The sequence below is a fragment of the Cebus imitator genome, unplaced genomic scaffold, assembly GCF_001604975.1.
Source record: "Cebus imitator isolate Cc_AM_T3 unplaced genomic scaffold, Cebus_imitator-1.0 Scaffold280, whole genome shotgun sequence".
Classification (NCBI taxonomy): domain Eukaryota; kingdom Metazoa; phylum Chordata; class Mammalia; order Primates; family Cebidae; genus Cebus; species Cebus imitator.
The window spans coordinates 3,417,533-3,430,246 of NW_016107595.1; the positions used below are offsets into that span (position 1 = coordinate 3,417,533).

Here is a 12,714-nt window from a genome sequence, read left to right on the forward strand (position 1 = left end):
GACAAAACAGTGTTTTACAAAAGTGAGGCTCATGATTCATTCATGCAACAGCAACTTTAGAAACATCTTTTAAATGTGTATCCTTAGAGTATATAGCATACAACAGAAATTGATGAAAAGTATAACACTAAAATAAAATTGTTCACATTTATTACTGCAACTAGTGCCTCCCCATACCCCTCCCTCCCCCCCTTTTTTGGAGACACGGTCTTGCTCTGTTGCCCAGGCTGGAATGCAGTGGCACAATCATGGCTCACTGCAGCCTCCTGGGCTCAGGTGATCCTCCCACCTCAACCTCCAAAGTAGCTGGGACCACAGGTGCATGCCACCACTCCCAGCTAATTTTTAAAATTTTTTGCAGAGATGGGGTTTTGCCATGTTGCCCATGCTGGTCTCAAACTCCTGAGCTCAAGTCATCCCCCCACCTTGGCCTCCCAAAGTGCTGGAATTATAGGCGTGAGCCACCATGCCTGGCCTTCTTTCATTTTTCTTATTGTTGCTTCATTGTAGTTTCTTTTTCTGTAAGTATTTCACCTTTTTTGTGCTAACGAAAAGACTTTTTTTCAGGTTCTGAGTTCTGATTGATTGGTGCCCATGTGTAGAAACATAGCTGATTTTTATATATCGACCTTAATGCTGCAACAGAGCAGCACAGGGGACCTGCTTCTGAGGCTTCCCACCTCTGGGGCAGAGAGGCCTTGGGTTAGCAGATACAAAAGAATTAGCACTAGTGCTGCTGCCCATTGGGTTTCCCAGCCTGAGTGGGGCTAAAAAGAGCAACGGAAAGGGTTCTTTGCAAGGAGCTAGCCCTGTACCTCATTCAGGAGGTGCTCAGAGGTCTTTCCATAGAGTTCACTGGTGTTGGCCCCTGTCCCTATTTTTGCAAGTTCTGTGGGAGTGTTTCTCACCATCCATCAGCTGTAAATTGCTGTGAACCCAGTTTAAAAATAAAGGTTTCATATCAGAGCAAGCTTCTGGTAGTCATGTGGGTGCAAAGAATGACAACAGAGGTGATGTTGATGCTGTTCGGCAAGCTACAATGGACAGAACTGCCTGGGAGTCTGGGATTTGGCTGGTTCCTAAGCTTCAGCCTCTGGCCCACAGCCCTGGATGTCTTACATCACAAACCGGAAGTGGAAGTCCAGAGGCACTCTGTTTATGACCTTGGAAGAGAAGTTCCTGAACATTGTTGAGCCTTAGTTTTCCTGACTGTAAAGTAGGCAGCCCCTTCCTCTGGACATAAGCTCCATCGGGATGACCATGACCTTTGGTGTTAGAAGTGAAGCCCTCTCAAAATGAGAGGTGAAGTCTGCCCATTCCAATGCACATCATGCCGGATCAAGCTTGCGTTGGCTCCACCAGGAATGGTGGCTGGTTTCTTTGGGGTCTGTGACAGACAGCATGATGGTGAGGAGGTTACATGTGGAGAATGAGACCTGGGTGAGCTCTGGGTGCTGCGTATGTGCTGTGTGACCCTGGGCAAGTTCCTGATTATCAGGCATATCAGATCCCTTATCTGTAAAAGGGCATGATCCAGGAACCCGCCTCTATGGTTGCCTTGGGGATTCACAGAGATGCTGCATGAGCACAGTACCTGGAACATACTCCTAAGTACCTACTGAACGCTAGGTGTTACTGTTTGTGGGTTGTTTGTTTTTCTGAGACTGGAATGCAGTGGTGGGATCTTGGCTCACTGCAGCCTCAACCTCCTGGGCTCAGGTGATGATTCTCCCACCTCAGCCTCCCAAGTAGCTGGGACCACAGGCACACGCCACCACAACCGGCTACTTTTTGTATTTTTTGTAGAGACAGAGTTTTGCCATGTTGCCTGGGCTACTCTCAAACTCCTAGGCTCAAGCAGTCCTCCTGCCTTGGACTCCCAAAGTGTTGGGACTACAGGCGTGAGCCACCGTGCCTGACCTTTTTCTGTTTTTGATGTCATTACTATTATAATAAAACCCTTGGGGCAGGCGCAGTGGCTCACGCCTGTAATCCGAACACTTTAGGAGGCCGAGGTGGGTGCATCGCCTGAGGTCAGGAGTTTGAGACCAGCCTGGCCACCATGACAAAACCCTGTCTCTACTAAAAATACAAAAATTAGCCGAGTGTGGTGGCAGGCGCCTATAATCCCAGCTACTTAGTAGGCTGAGGCAGGAGAATCACTTGAACCCGGGGGGCGGAGGTTGCAGTGAGCTGAGATCATGCCATTTCACTCCAGCCTGGCCGTAAGAGTGATACTCTGTCTTGGAAACAAAATAAAACACAACAAAAAACCTGGCCAGATGCAGTGGCTCACACCTGTAATCCCAGCACTTTGGGAGGCCAAGGCAGGCGGATCACTTGAGGACGTGGGAGTTTGAGACCAGCCCGACCAACATGGAGAAACCCTGCCTCTACTAAAAATAGAAAATTAGCTGGACGTGGTGGTGCATGCCTGTAGTCCCAGCTACTCGGGAGGCTGAGGCAGAAGAATTGCTTGAACCCAGGAGGTAGAGGTTGTGGTGAGCAGAGATTGCACCATTGCACTCCAGCCTGGGCCACAAGAGTGAAACTCCATCTCAAAAAAAAAAAAAAAAAAAAAAGGACTGGGCCCAGTGGCTCACGCCTGTAATCCCAGCACTTTGGGAGGCCGACACGGGTGGATCACAAGGTCAGGAGATTGACATCATCCTGGCCAACATGATGAAAACCCGTCTCTACTAAAATACAAAAAATTAGCTGGGCATGGTGGCCCATGCCTGTAGTCCCAGCTACTTGGGAGACTGAGGCAGGAGAATTACTTGAACCCATGAGTTGGAGGTTGCAGTGAGCTGAGATCCCACCATTGCAGTCCACCCTGGGCAACATGTGAAACTCTGTTTCAAAACAAAACAAAACAAAATGAAAAACCTTGAACTGTTTATCTGCATTTAGTAGAGGAAAGATGAAAGTAATTGTGTTTCATCGTGTGGCTGCTTTTTAAGTCCCCAGCTGTGTTGGTGAGGACAGTGTCTGCGACGCTGGCGTTGTTTGGTTGGCGCTGTATTGTGTCATACCTCGGAGATCGGTAGAAAGTTGTTTCCTCTGACTGTCCCTGTTGCGGAAAGTAGCTAAGGCAGAACTCTGGAAATCATTTTGCCATGTAGTTCCAGGGGTTAGGGACATTTTAGAAATGCCAGTATGTTCCAGAAACCTTCCTTGGAAACAGTGTTTCTTTCTCTATTCTTCGCTTTAGGTTGGTCAGCACATTGTCTCAAGTAGCCTTTGACGTCGCTGTGGCCATGGCCAACTGGTAGGACCAGCACCCCATACCCCGAAGCCAGGTGAGTGCCTGGGATCTAGTGTCTGTGGAGTGAAGGCAGCATGCATCCAGCAGGCCTCGGTCAGCTTCTAGGACACTTTAAACTGAGTGCTGCTTCAGCCACCTCCTCAGAAGATGGAGGGAAGCAGGCCCCCTTGAATCGCACACTGTGCCATTTCTAAGGGGCTGCCTGGCCCTTCCCCTCAAGTCTCAGGGAAAAAGAACCCATTCTAATTGGTCATTCATCTGAAAACCCTAGGCCTAAATAGGATGAGCCTGTCCTCTCTGAGGGTCAGGGGCAGAGGGTGATTCTGGCCAGTGGCCTTTGCCCTCTGGCCATTCCCATGATTTCCCAACACTGATAGACACTGTTAGATTTTTTTTTCCTTAATCACCGGTAAGCATGGGGCCCTGCGCTGGTTCTTGGAGCTGGTTGTCCTTACCTTGCCCTGTACCTCATGGCAAAGCTGAGCTGCCCCTGCTGCGTGGAGCTCTTATGCGAAGACTGTCAAGAGCTGTCTGAACCTACCAGGGCATTGCTGGATACCTCGGATTTTCTCTGTTACACACATCAAGCCTGGTCAGCGACATTTTGGCCCTGGGCTACCCTACCTGGAGCACGCAGAACTGTAGATGTTTTAGAACTTGGAGGCAGCTCCTGGGTCAGCTGTTCCCTTTTATAGACCGGGACACACATGGGCCAGAGTTAGCAGGTGACTTGCCTAGAGGTTTATGCCCCATCTAACAGAACCTTGCCAGCCACACAGTATGAGATGTGGGCACTCTGCTGACCATGGTACATAACAAGTGCTGGGGTCAGTTTTGTGAGGTTTCAGCTTTTATCTTCATATGGCAAGAAAATATGGGCATGGTCACGTGATTCTGTTGTTCAGGAAAACATTTCCAGAATGTTCTCCAAACAAAACTTTCCCGGTGCTTCCATTTTTATTTTTGAGACAGGGTCACACTGTGTCACCCAGGCTGGAGTGCAGTGGTGGGATCTTGGCTCACTGTAGCCTCGAACTCCTGGGCTCAAGTGATCCTCCCCAACTCAGGCTCCCCAGTAGCTGCGAATACAGACACGTACAATCACACTCAGATAATTTTTGTATTTTTTTGTAGAGACAGAGTTTGCCGGGTTGCCAAAGCTGATCTCGAACTCCTGGCCTCAAGTGATCCTTGCGCTTTGGCCTCCCAAAGTATTGGGCATACAGGCATGAGTCACCATGCCCCGCCAAAAAAATGTTTTTGCAGCCTATTTGCTTACCATACAATTGACTCATTTAAAGTGTGCAATTCAGTTCTTTTTAATATGCATATTCAAGTGTTCTACAACTGCCGCCTCTGTTTAATTCCAGAACATTTTCATTACCTCAGAAAGAAACTGCATACTCATTAGCAGTCCCTCCTCATTTCCCCTTCCCCTTTCTCCTGATGACCCCTCATCTACTTTCTGTCTCTGTTGATTTACCTGTTGTGGACATTTGTTGTAAGTGGCCTTTTGCGTCTGCCTTCTATTATTCAGTGTGTTTTCAGATTTCATCTACATTGTAAGCATGACTCAGTGCTGCTCTTTTTGTGGCTAAATGATATTATATGGAGGGACCACATTTTGTTCATTCATTGATGGACATTTGGGTTGTTTCTGCTTTTTTAGTTACTGTGAGTAGTGCTGCTTTTAACATTCGTGTACAAGCTTTTGTTTGAATACCTGTGTTGTGTTCTTCTTTGTATATACCTGAGGTGCAATTACTGGATCATATGGTAACTCTCTGTTAAACTTTTTTTTAGGAATTATCAGACTGTTACCCATGGCGCCTACCCTATCTTATGTTCCCCCACATTTACCACACAGGGCTCCCAAAGCTCTTTGGAGATAAGGTCAGACTCAAAGTCTGCCAGTTTTCTACTAAGAGATGAGACTTGTCAGAGCCTATTACCTGGTGCTGGTGCCATTGTGCCATAACTTCCATTTGGGGATGTCAGGCATTAACAGAGACAGGAGGACTAGGGACTCAGTGTCACAAAGCCACACAGCTTTCATCGTGTTTGCTCACCCCGTTTTTGTTGTTTTTTTTTTTGAGACAGAGTCTTGCTTTGTCGCTCAGGCTGGAGTGCAGTGGCACCATCTTGGCTCACTGCAACCTCTGCCTGCTGGGTTTTCAAGCAATTCTCCTGCCTCAGCCTCCCAAGTAACTGGGACTATAGGCGTGTGCCACCATGCCCAGCTAATTTTTTGTGTTTTTAGTAGAGATGGGGGTTTCACCATGTTAGCCAGGATGGTCTTGAAAACTCCTGATGTCATGATCCACCCGCTTCAGCCTCCCAAAGTTCTGGGATTACCGGCATGAACCACCGCGTCCGGCCACTCACCTCCTTTTTGGAGACAGGGTCTTGCTCTGTCACCCAGGCTGGAGTGCAGTAGTGTGTTCTTGGCTCACTGCAGCCTCAACATCCTGGGCTCAAGTGAACCTCCCATGTCATCCTCCTAAGTAGCTGGGACTACCAGGTGCGGGCCACCATGCCCAGCTTGAGCTCACCTCCTTTTTATTGAGGGGAAAGCACTCACAGCCAGCCCAGGGAAGCGAGTGACTGCCTCTTGTCCGGTAACCCAGGGCATTGTCTGAGGGCAGCAGGGCTGGCTTTGGTTTCTCCCAGGCCCAGGCTGGGTACCTGCCCCTCCACCCAGCGCTTTTTTTTTTTTCTTTTAATGGAAGGCTTCACTAATTTGGATGTCATCCTTGTGCAGGGACCATCCTAATCTCCGTATCATTCCAATTACTGTTATTATTTTTTTTTGGTAGTATATGTGCTGCCAAGGTGAGCGCCTGCCTGGCCCTTTCTTTACTCAGAAGCACATGGTCTGAGCAGTAGGTACTTGTTAATGAATAAATGAATGGAGAAAACCTTTCTCTTCTCTGTCACCAGCCAGTAGGGAGGACCTCGTCATAGCATTCAAGCAGTCAGTTTGGGAGTTCAGAAGGGAATTTCCAGGGGCCATCCCACGTTTCCCTTTGGCCCGTGCATGAAGGGACTTGATGGAAAAGGACAATCTAAACAGTCGTGCCATGCGATGCTTAGTGGTCACACAGGCAGAAGGCACCCTTGAGTAATTATTTCTTCAGGACTTAGAAAATGTGTCAGCTTGTATGTACTCTTTGTTATGGGTGTGTAAGACAGCCCAGCAATCAGTCCATCAGAGTTGACTGATTTTAGTTTTTTCCACAAAATGCAGGTTTCACCCACTCTTGGGTGTGTCTCACTCAGCACTAGCCCACACTTGCTTTCAGTTGAAACTATGGACTGTGATCTGCTGGGGTGTCCCCATTCCTGCCACCTAGGACCACATGGGCACAGTGGAATGAGCAGGGCTGGAGGAGGGCTGGCCCACGATGTGCCCAGCAGCTCTCTCCAGTGCCTGAGGCACAAGGTCTACACACAACACCCACTTGTGCGCACATTTGTTCCTGTGCGCCCAGGGTCGGTCTTACCTGCTCATGGACTTGGTGTCTGCCCTTGAATTTGGCCTGTCAGGTCCTTTTTGTTCAGCAGCCACACACTGCCTAGTGCTGGGTGTTAAGGATCAAAAATGGGTATGACTATAGAAAAGCAGATCGCATCACAGGACAGGTAATGCACATGGGCCAAGGTGCGAATGATGCTCAGTCTTTCTGATATAAGAATCCTGCACGTTGGAGTGCCACCAAGTCATTTCTGACTTTTCGGTTGGCAGACATCTGGAGTAGACACTGTTCTAGTGGTGGGAATCAGATAGTGCGGTGGTAATTGCTTTTGGGATTCACAGCTCCTCTCAAGGGTATTTGCAACATCTAGCAAAAGGACAGGTGGCCAGGCCTAGTGGCTCACGCCTGTAATCCCAGCACTTTGGGAGGCTGAGGTGAGTGGATCATTTTTAGTCAGGAGTTCGAGACCAGCCAGGGCAACATGGTAAAACCCCGTCTCTACTAAAAATACAAGATTAGCTGGGTGTGGTGGTGCACACTTATAATCCCAGTTACTTGGGAGGCTGAGGCAGGAGAATTGCTTGAACCTGGGAGGCAGAGGTTGTAGTGAGCCAAGATCACTTCTCTGCACTCCAGCCTGGGTGACAAAGTTGAGACTTTGTCTCAAAAAAAAAAAAAAAAAAGACTTGTTTATTCTTTGCTCCAGCAGATCCACTTCTGGAAATGTATCCCAAACATGGTTAGAAATAAGGAAGGATTGTGACAAGGACTGTGTTCATTACAACACTCAGAAACAAACAAAGCTGGGAATGACTTAGATGTGTCAGTAGTTGGGCTGGGCGACTCCTGGTGGTGGATCTTCCTATAGGGTAGTGCCTGAGCCCCTGAGTGAAGGGAGGAGTCGGTAGTGATTTCATTTGTGGTGACAGGATTTCTAAGGTGAGGTGACAAGCAGAAAAAAGAATAATGTAAATGAAGAAGAGACGGAGTGTGCTGTCACTTACCTAAGGAAAGTTGGTATGGGGGGGGAGGTTGTTCCCCTTATTTTTTTTTTTTTTTGAGATGGAGTTTCGCTCTTGTTACCCAGGCTGGAGTGCAATGGCGCGATCTCGGCTCACCGCAACCTCCGCCTCCTGGGTTCAGGCAATTCTCCTGCCTCAGCCTCCTGAGTAGCTGGGATTACAGGCACGCGCCACCATGCCCAGCTAATTTTTTGTATTTTTAGTAGAGACGGGGTTTCACCATGTTGACCAGGATGGTCTCGATCTCTTGACCTTGTGATCCACCCGCCTCGGCCTCCCAAAGTGCTGGGATTACAGGCTTGAGCCACCGCGCCCGGCCTTGTTCCCCTTATTTTTATAAACCATAAAGGAATTGCATGGTTGCCTCTAAGAGAAGGGATGGAAGAGGGCACTGGGAGACTTCTTCACATGTTCTTTCTTTGTGGCATCATGTACGTGCATTACAATTATGAAACAAAAGCCAAGTGGAGCCAGTGGAGGGGGGAAGCAATCCCTAAAAAACAAAGATAAAAACAAGTGAATCTAGATGCATTTCAGTTGTGAGGCACATTGATGACTTGATCTCTCAGGACTTATTTCTGATAACTGTAAAACATAGTAGTTTGTCTGTCACTGTTTTGGTGAGATCGCAATAAGAACAAACACGTTTCTTAAAATCTTAAACTTTTTTTGGAATTGTCGTTTTGGTTTCAGGGTAACAATATTAGTATTATTCCTCTTGTATATTGTAAGAGAAAACAAGTAATTAATGTCACTAAGAACCAAAATTTTCTGCGCAAAGGAAAAATGCAAATATAAAACCCAAAGCACTAGGGTTTTTTTGTTTGTTTGAGGCAGGGTGTTGCTCTGCTACCTAGGCTGGAGTGCAGTGGCGTGATCATAGCTCACTGTAGCCCCCAGCAGTCCATCTGCCTCAGCCTCCCAAGTAGCTGGGACTATAGGTACACTACCATGCCCAGCTAATTTTTAAAGTTGTATTGTAGATAAGGGGTTTTACCATGTTGTCCAGACTGGCCTTGAACTCTTGAGCTCAAGTGATCCTCCCACCTCAGCCTCCCAAAGTGCTGGAATTGTAGGCGTGAGCCACTGCACCTGGCCAAGACCTGAAGTATTTTAAGTAAAACGCTTAATTCTGATTCTGCACTGGGAACATGGTAATTGTGTAAGGCACTACTGAGGTTGTGTCAGAAGGACCCCCCCGGGGCCCCACTGGCATGGATGGAACAAGTGAGAATGAACAAGAACAAGGAACCCCTGAGTTAGATGTGTTAAAAATTCAAGGGGCTGGCCAGGCAAGGCGGCTCACACCTGTAATCCCAGCACTTTGGGAGGGTGAGACAAGTAGATCATTTGAGGTTTGGAGTTCATGACCAGCCTGGCCAACGTGGAGAAACCCGTCTCTACTAAAAATATAAAAATTAGCTGGGTAATAGTGATTCATGCCTGTAATCCCAGCTACTCGGGAGGCTGAGGCAGGAGAATTGCTTGAACCTGGGAGGCAGAGGTTGCAGTGAGCCAAGATTGCCCCACTGCACTCCAGTCTGGGTGACAGATTTTAAGACCCTGTCTCAAAAAAAGAAAAAAAAAAAAAACAAAAACAAACAAAAAAACCTCAAAGGTTTAAAGCTGGTTGTGGTTATGCGCACCTGCCGTCCTAGCTGTTCCAGAGCCCGAGGCCATAAGATTGCTTGAGCTCAGGAGTTTGAGTCCAGCCTGGGCAATGTAGCGGGATCCCCAGCTGAACACAAGCAAAAACCCCCCACAGTTTCTTTTGGTGCTTAAAGGACAAGAAAGAAACTCAACAATCCCCTTTGGTAGGTGTTAGGGAGCCAGCTTGTTTTCAAAATGGATAGAGGGAAAGCAGCAGGCATGTTTTCTGCATCTTCTCTGTGGGCTTCATGCTCCAGGAAAGAAACCATGGGTGAGGGCAAGGTTCCCTTGCAGGGCAGTGCTGGCCCACGGAACTTCCTAGGATGACAGGGATGCTCCACCTGCTGCCCTCCGTGGCACTTGACATAGCATGACTGAGGATGCCGAGTTTAATTTTGTCTATTTAAATAGCCACATGTGGCTAATGGGCAGCACAGCTGTTGATATATTTTAGCAAATTATTATGAAATGACAAAACTTTAAGTTTATTGCAGGCACCTCGTGAATTGTGGGGGGGTTCCAGACTATGAGGTCCAGATAGTGATTCTCCCTGGCTGCCAGGCCCCAAGGAGGGTGTCCTCTGCTTCTACAGGAATGCATACTCATCACGCTTCAAGGTCTAGTTTACGAGAAATTGGGGGCGTGTGGACTTATGCCACAGGGACACCATTCGCAAAACCAACAGTGGGAAACAGGACAAGCATCCTAACTTCTTGAGCATATGATAGTAAGGGGACCTATGGATTTCAACCAGGTGTGACTCCAACAAAGGTGGAGGGATGAGGTGGGATCACGGTATTGTGGTCGTGCTTGTCATGCAGAGATACTGAACCCTTCAGCACAAGTGCATGTTTCGTAGGATTTGCTTCCTGGAAGCTAGTGGGGGAGAGTGGGAGAAAGGAGCAGTGTGTGGAAGACACAAGGGTGCTCCCCTGATGGCCATGGACTTGAGTGACAAGCACCTGCAGTTAATCATGCCATTCTCTACTTCTATGGGTGGATTTGAAATTTTTCTTAATGAAAAGGGAAAATTGGGTTTGACCCAGGTCCTCTCTCAGGGAGCATCATGACTGGATCATCTAGAACAGGAGAAACAGCTGTTTATAAAAGCTGAGGTGGAGGCCACGTGGGAGTAGTTTAAATTCAAGCAGAAAACCTTGAGCAGAGACTGGAATTGCCGTAAGCGACTGTGGCCTGTCAGCCCACCAGACAGCCTCTTACACACTCTTATTTTCTGTAATAACAGCCCTCGAAGTTACCCTTCTGGAGCTCTCAGGAAGTGTTAGCAATGAAGTGGGTGCTGTTCCCATTTTACAGGGGAGGAACCTGAGGCCCTTGGTGGTGAATCAGGCTTTCTGGCTTTGGCCCAACAGCTGAGGGCAGCTTCTGCACCGTGAACTTCTGGGCCTCCTTCGTGTCCCCTCCCCGCTCAGTACCCAGGGCACGTCCGACCACCACTTCAGTCCCCTGACTGATGAAAACCATTCTCCCCTCCCCATTGGTATTGTCCATCCACAGCAGTCGTGGCCCATCTCGAGTGGATAAAGTAGGTGGTTAGCTGGACTTGCACATGACTTTGTTTTGTGAACAGTAGTGCTTAGAGCTGTGATCTAGGGATCCAGCAAACAGTGTGTGAGGGACCTCAACCCTGCCTCTCTCAGGATATGCTGTGTCTGCTGTGCCCCCTACCCCAAGGGTGTCCCTGATCCCTGAGTAGAAACTTCCGCAGGTGTTTGGACTAATAAGTGAGTAAAACACCTTGTGACATCGAGGCCTGTGGCACTTACCCAATTGTGTGTTAGTGTAAAACCACTGTGTGTCATGGCTGTTGGTCCTGGCACTTTAAGAGGCCGAGGCAGGTGAATCTCATGAGCCCAGGAGTTTGAGACCACCCTGGGCAGCATGGTGAGACCTCATCTCTACAAAAAAATACAAAAATTAACCAGGTGTGGTGGTGCGTACGTTTAGTCCCAGCTACTTAGGAAGTTGAGGTGAGAGAATTGCTTGAGCTGTGGAAGTCGAGGCTGCAGTGAGCCGTGATCAGGGCACTGCACTCCAGCCTAGACAGCAGAGCAAGATGTCGTCTCTTAAAAAATAAAAATAAAGAAGCCAGCATGGCAGTTTTATTTGGATTTTAAGTAGTGTGGGGCCGAGGTGGGGCTCTGCTGGTAGTGGCTGTTGTTATTCTAGCCCTCTGAGGCCACCTCCTATTTCTGCCTTGGCTCCTCCTTGGTGAATTCTCCTGTATGTGTCTCACGTTCTCATACTCCCAGGCATCGGATCTTTCACTGGGAGATGGTTCCGAATCCTCGTGTCTGCGGTGGGCTTGCTGCGGCCTCCTGCAGTCCTCTTGTGGGATGCGTGGTTGGTGGTGACATAGAGGCTGCCTGCCCTGATGGCCAATGGCTGCGTGGTTGTTTGGGGTCTTGCTGTACAAAAGGAACGTGTTGACTGGAGGACCCAGTTCTGTGCTGTTGGGGTCAGAGCAGACCTGCTTTTGCCTGTTAGTATTATAATGGCTCTAGAGGGGTTCGTGGCTACTAGCATTAGTATTTTTGTTTTTCTTGTCTTGCCTCTTTAAAAAAACATGTACAATTCACATGATAGAAAATTCACCAGGTTTAACATTTTAAAGTGTGTCGTTTAGTGGCGTTTAACCCATTCATAGTATTGTGCAACCATCACCTGTAATTCTAGAACATTTTCATCACTCCCCAAAAGAAACCCTGTCCCCATTAGCAATCACTCCCTTTTCCTTAAATTAACTCTGCTCACCACCCTCCCAGCAGCCACTGATTCTACTTTCTGTCCCAGGGTTTGCCTCTTCTGGCATCTCATATAAATATGTGGCCTTTTTGTCTGACTTTTTTCACTTAGCATGATGTTTTTAAAGTTCAGTCACATTATATCAGAGCTTCATTCCTTTTTATGGCCAAATAATATTCCATTGTCTAGAGGGACCCCATTTTGTTTATCCATTCATCCATTGATGGACATTTGGGTTGTTCCTACTTTTTGGCTATTGTGGATAAAGTTGCCTTTAACATTGACCTGCACGTTTTTGTTTGAATACTGGTATTCAGCTCTTTAGGGTATACCTAGAAGTGGACTTGCTGGACACACAGCAGCATGGTGACGCCGTGGGTCATGTGGGAACTCTGCGTTAACTTTTTGTGGAACTGCCGGACCATTTTCCACAACACTCTTGCTATTTTACTTTCCACCCCACAATGTATGAGGGTCCTGATTTCTCCACATCCTCACCAATACTGATGGGCATTTTTTTTTTTTTTTTTTT

At 47.8% G+C, this 12,714-nt stretch overlaps 1 protein-coding gene and 1 non-coding gene across 12 annotated transcripts in view; one reads left to right on the forward strand and one right to left on the reverse strand.

Annotated features, from left to right (window-relative positions):
• Positions 1-12,714, forward strand: part of GATAD2A (GATA zinc finger domain containing 2A) — a 125,018-nt gene that overhangs the window by 51,743 nt on the left and 60,561 nt on the right. For 4 of the 11 annotated variants that reach the window (XM_017501370.2, XM_017501373.2, XM_017501372.2 and 1 more), the window contains exon 2: positions 3,215-3,302. The exons of the other annotated variants lie outside the window; for them this stretch is intronic. The gene's annotated coding sequence lies outside the window, so the exon portion shown is untranslated. The remainder of the gene's footprint in view (positions 1-3,214; positions 3,303-12,714) is intronic. 11 annotated transcript variants of the gene reach the window in all.
• LOC119467338 lies at positions 5,985-6,089 on the reverse strand. The gene has a single exon (XR_005195878.1). It is a non-coding gene; the product is annotated as a U6 spliceosomal RNA (small nuclear RNA).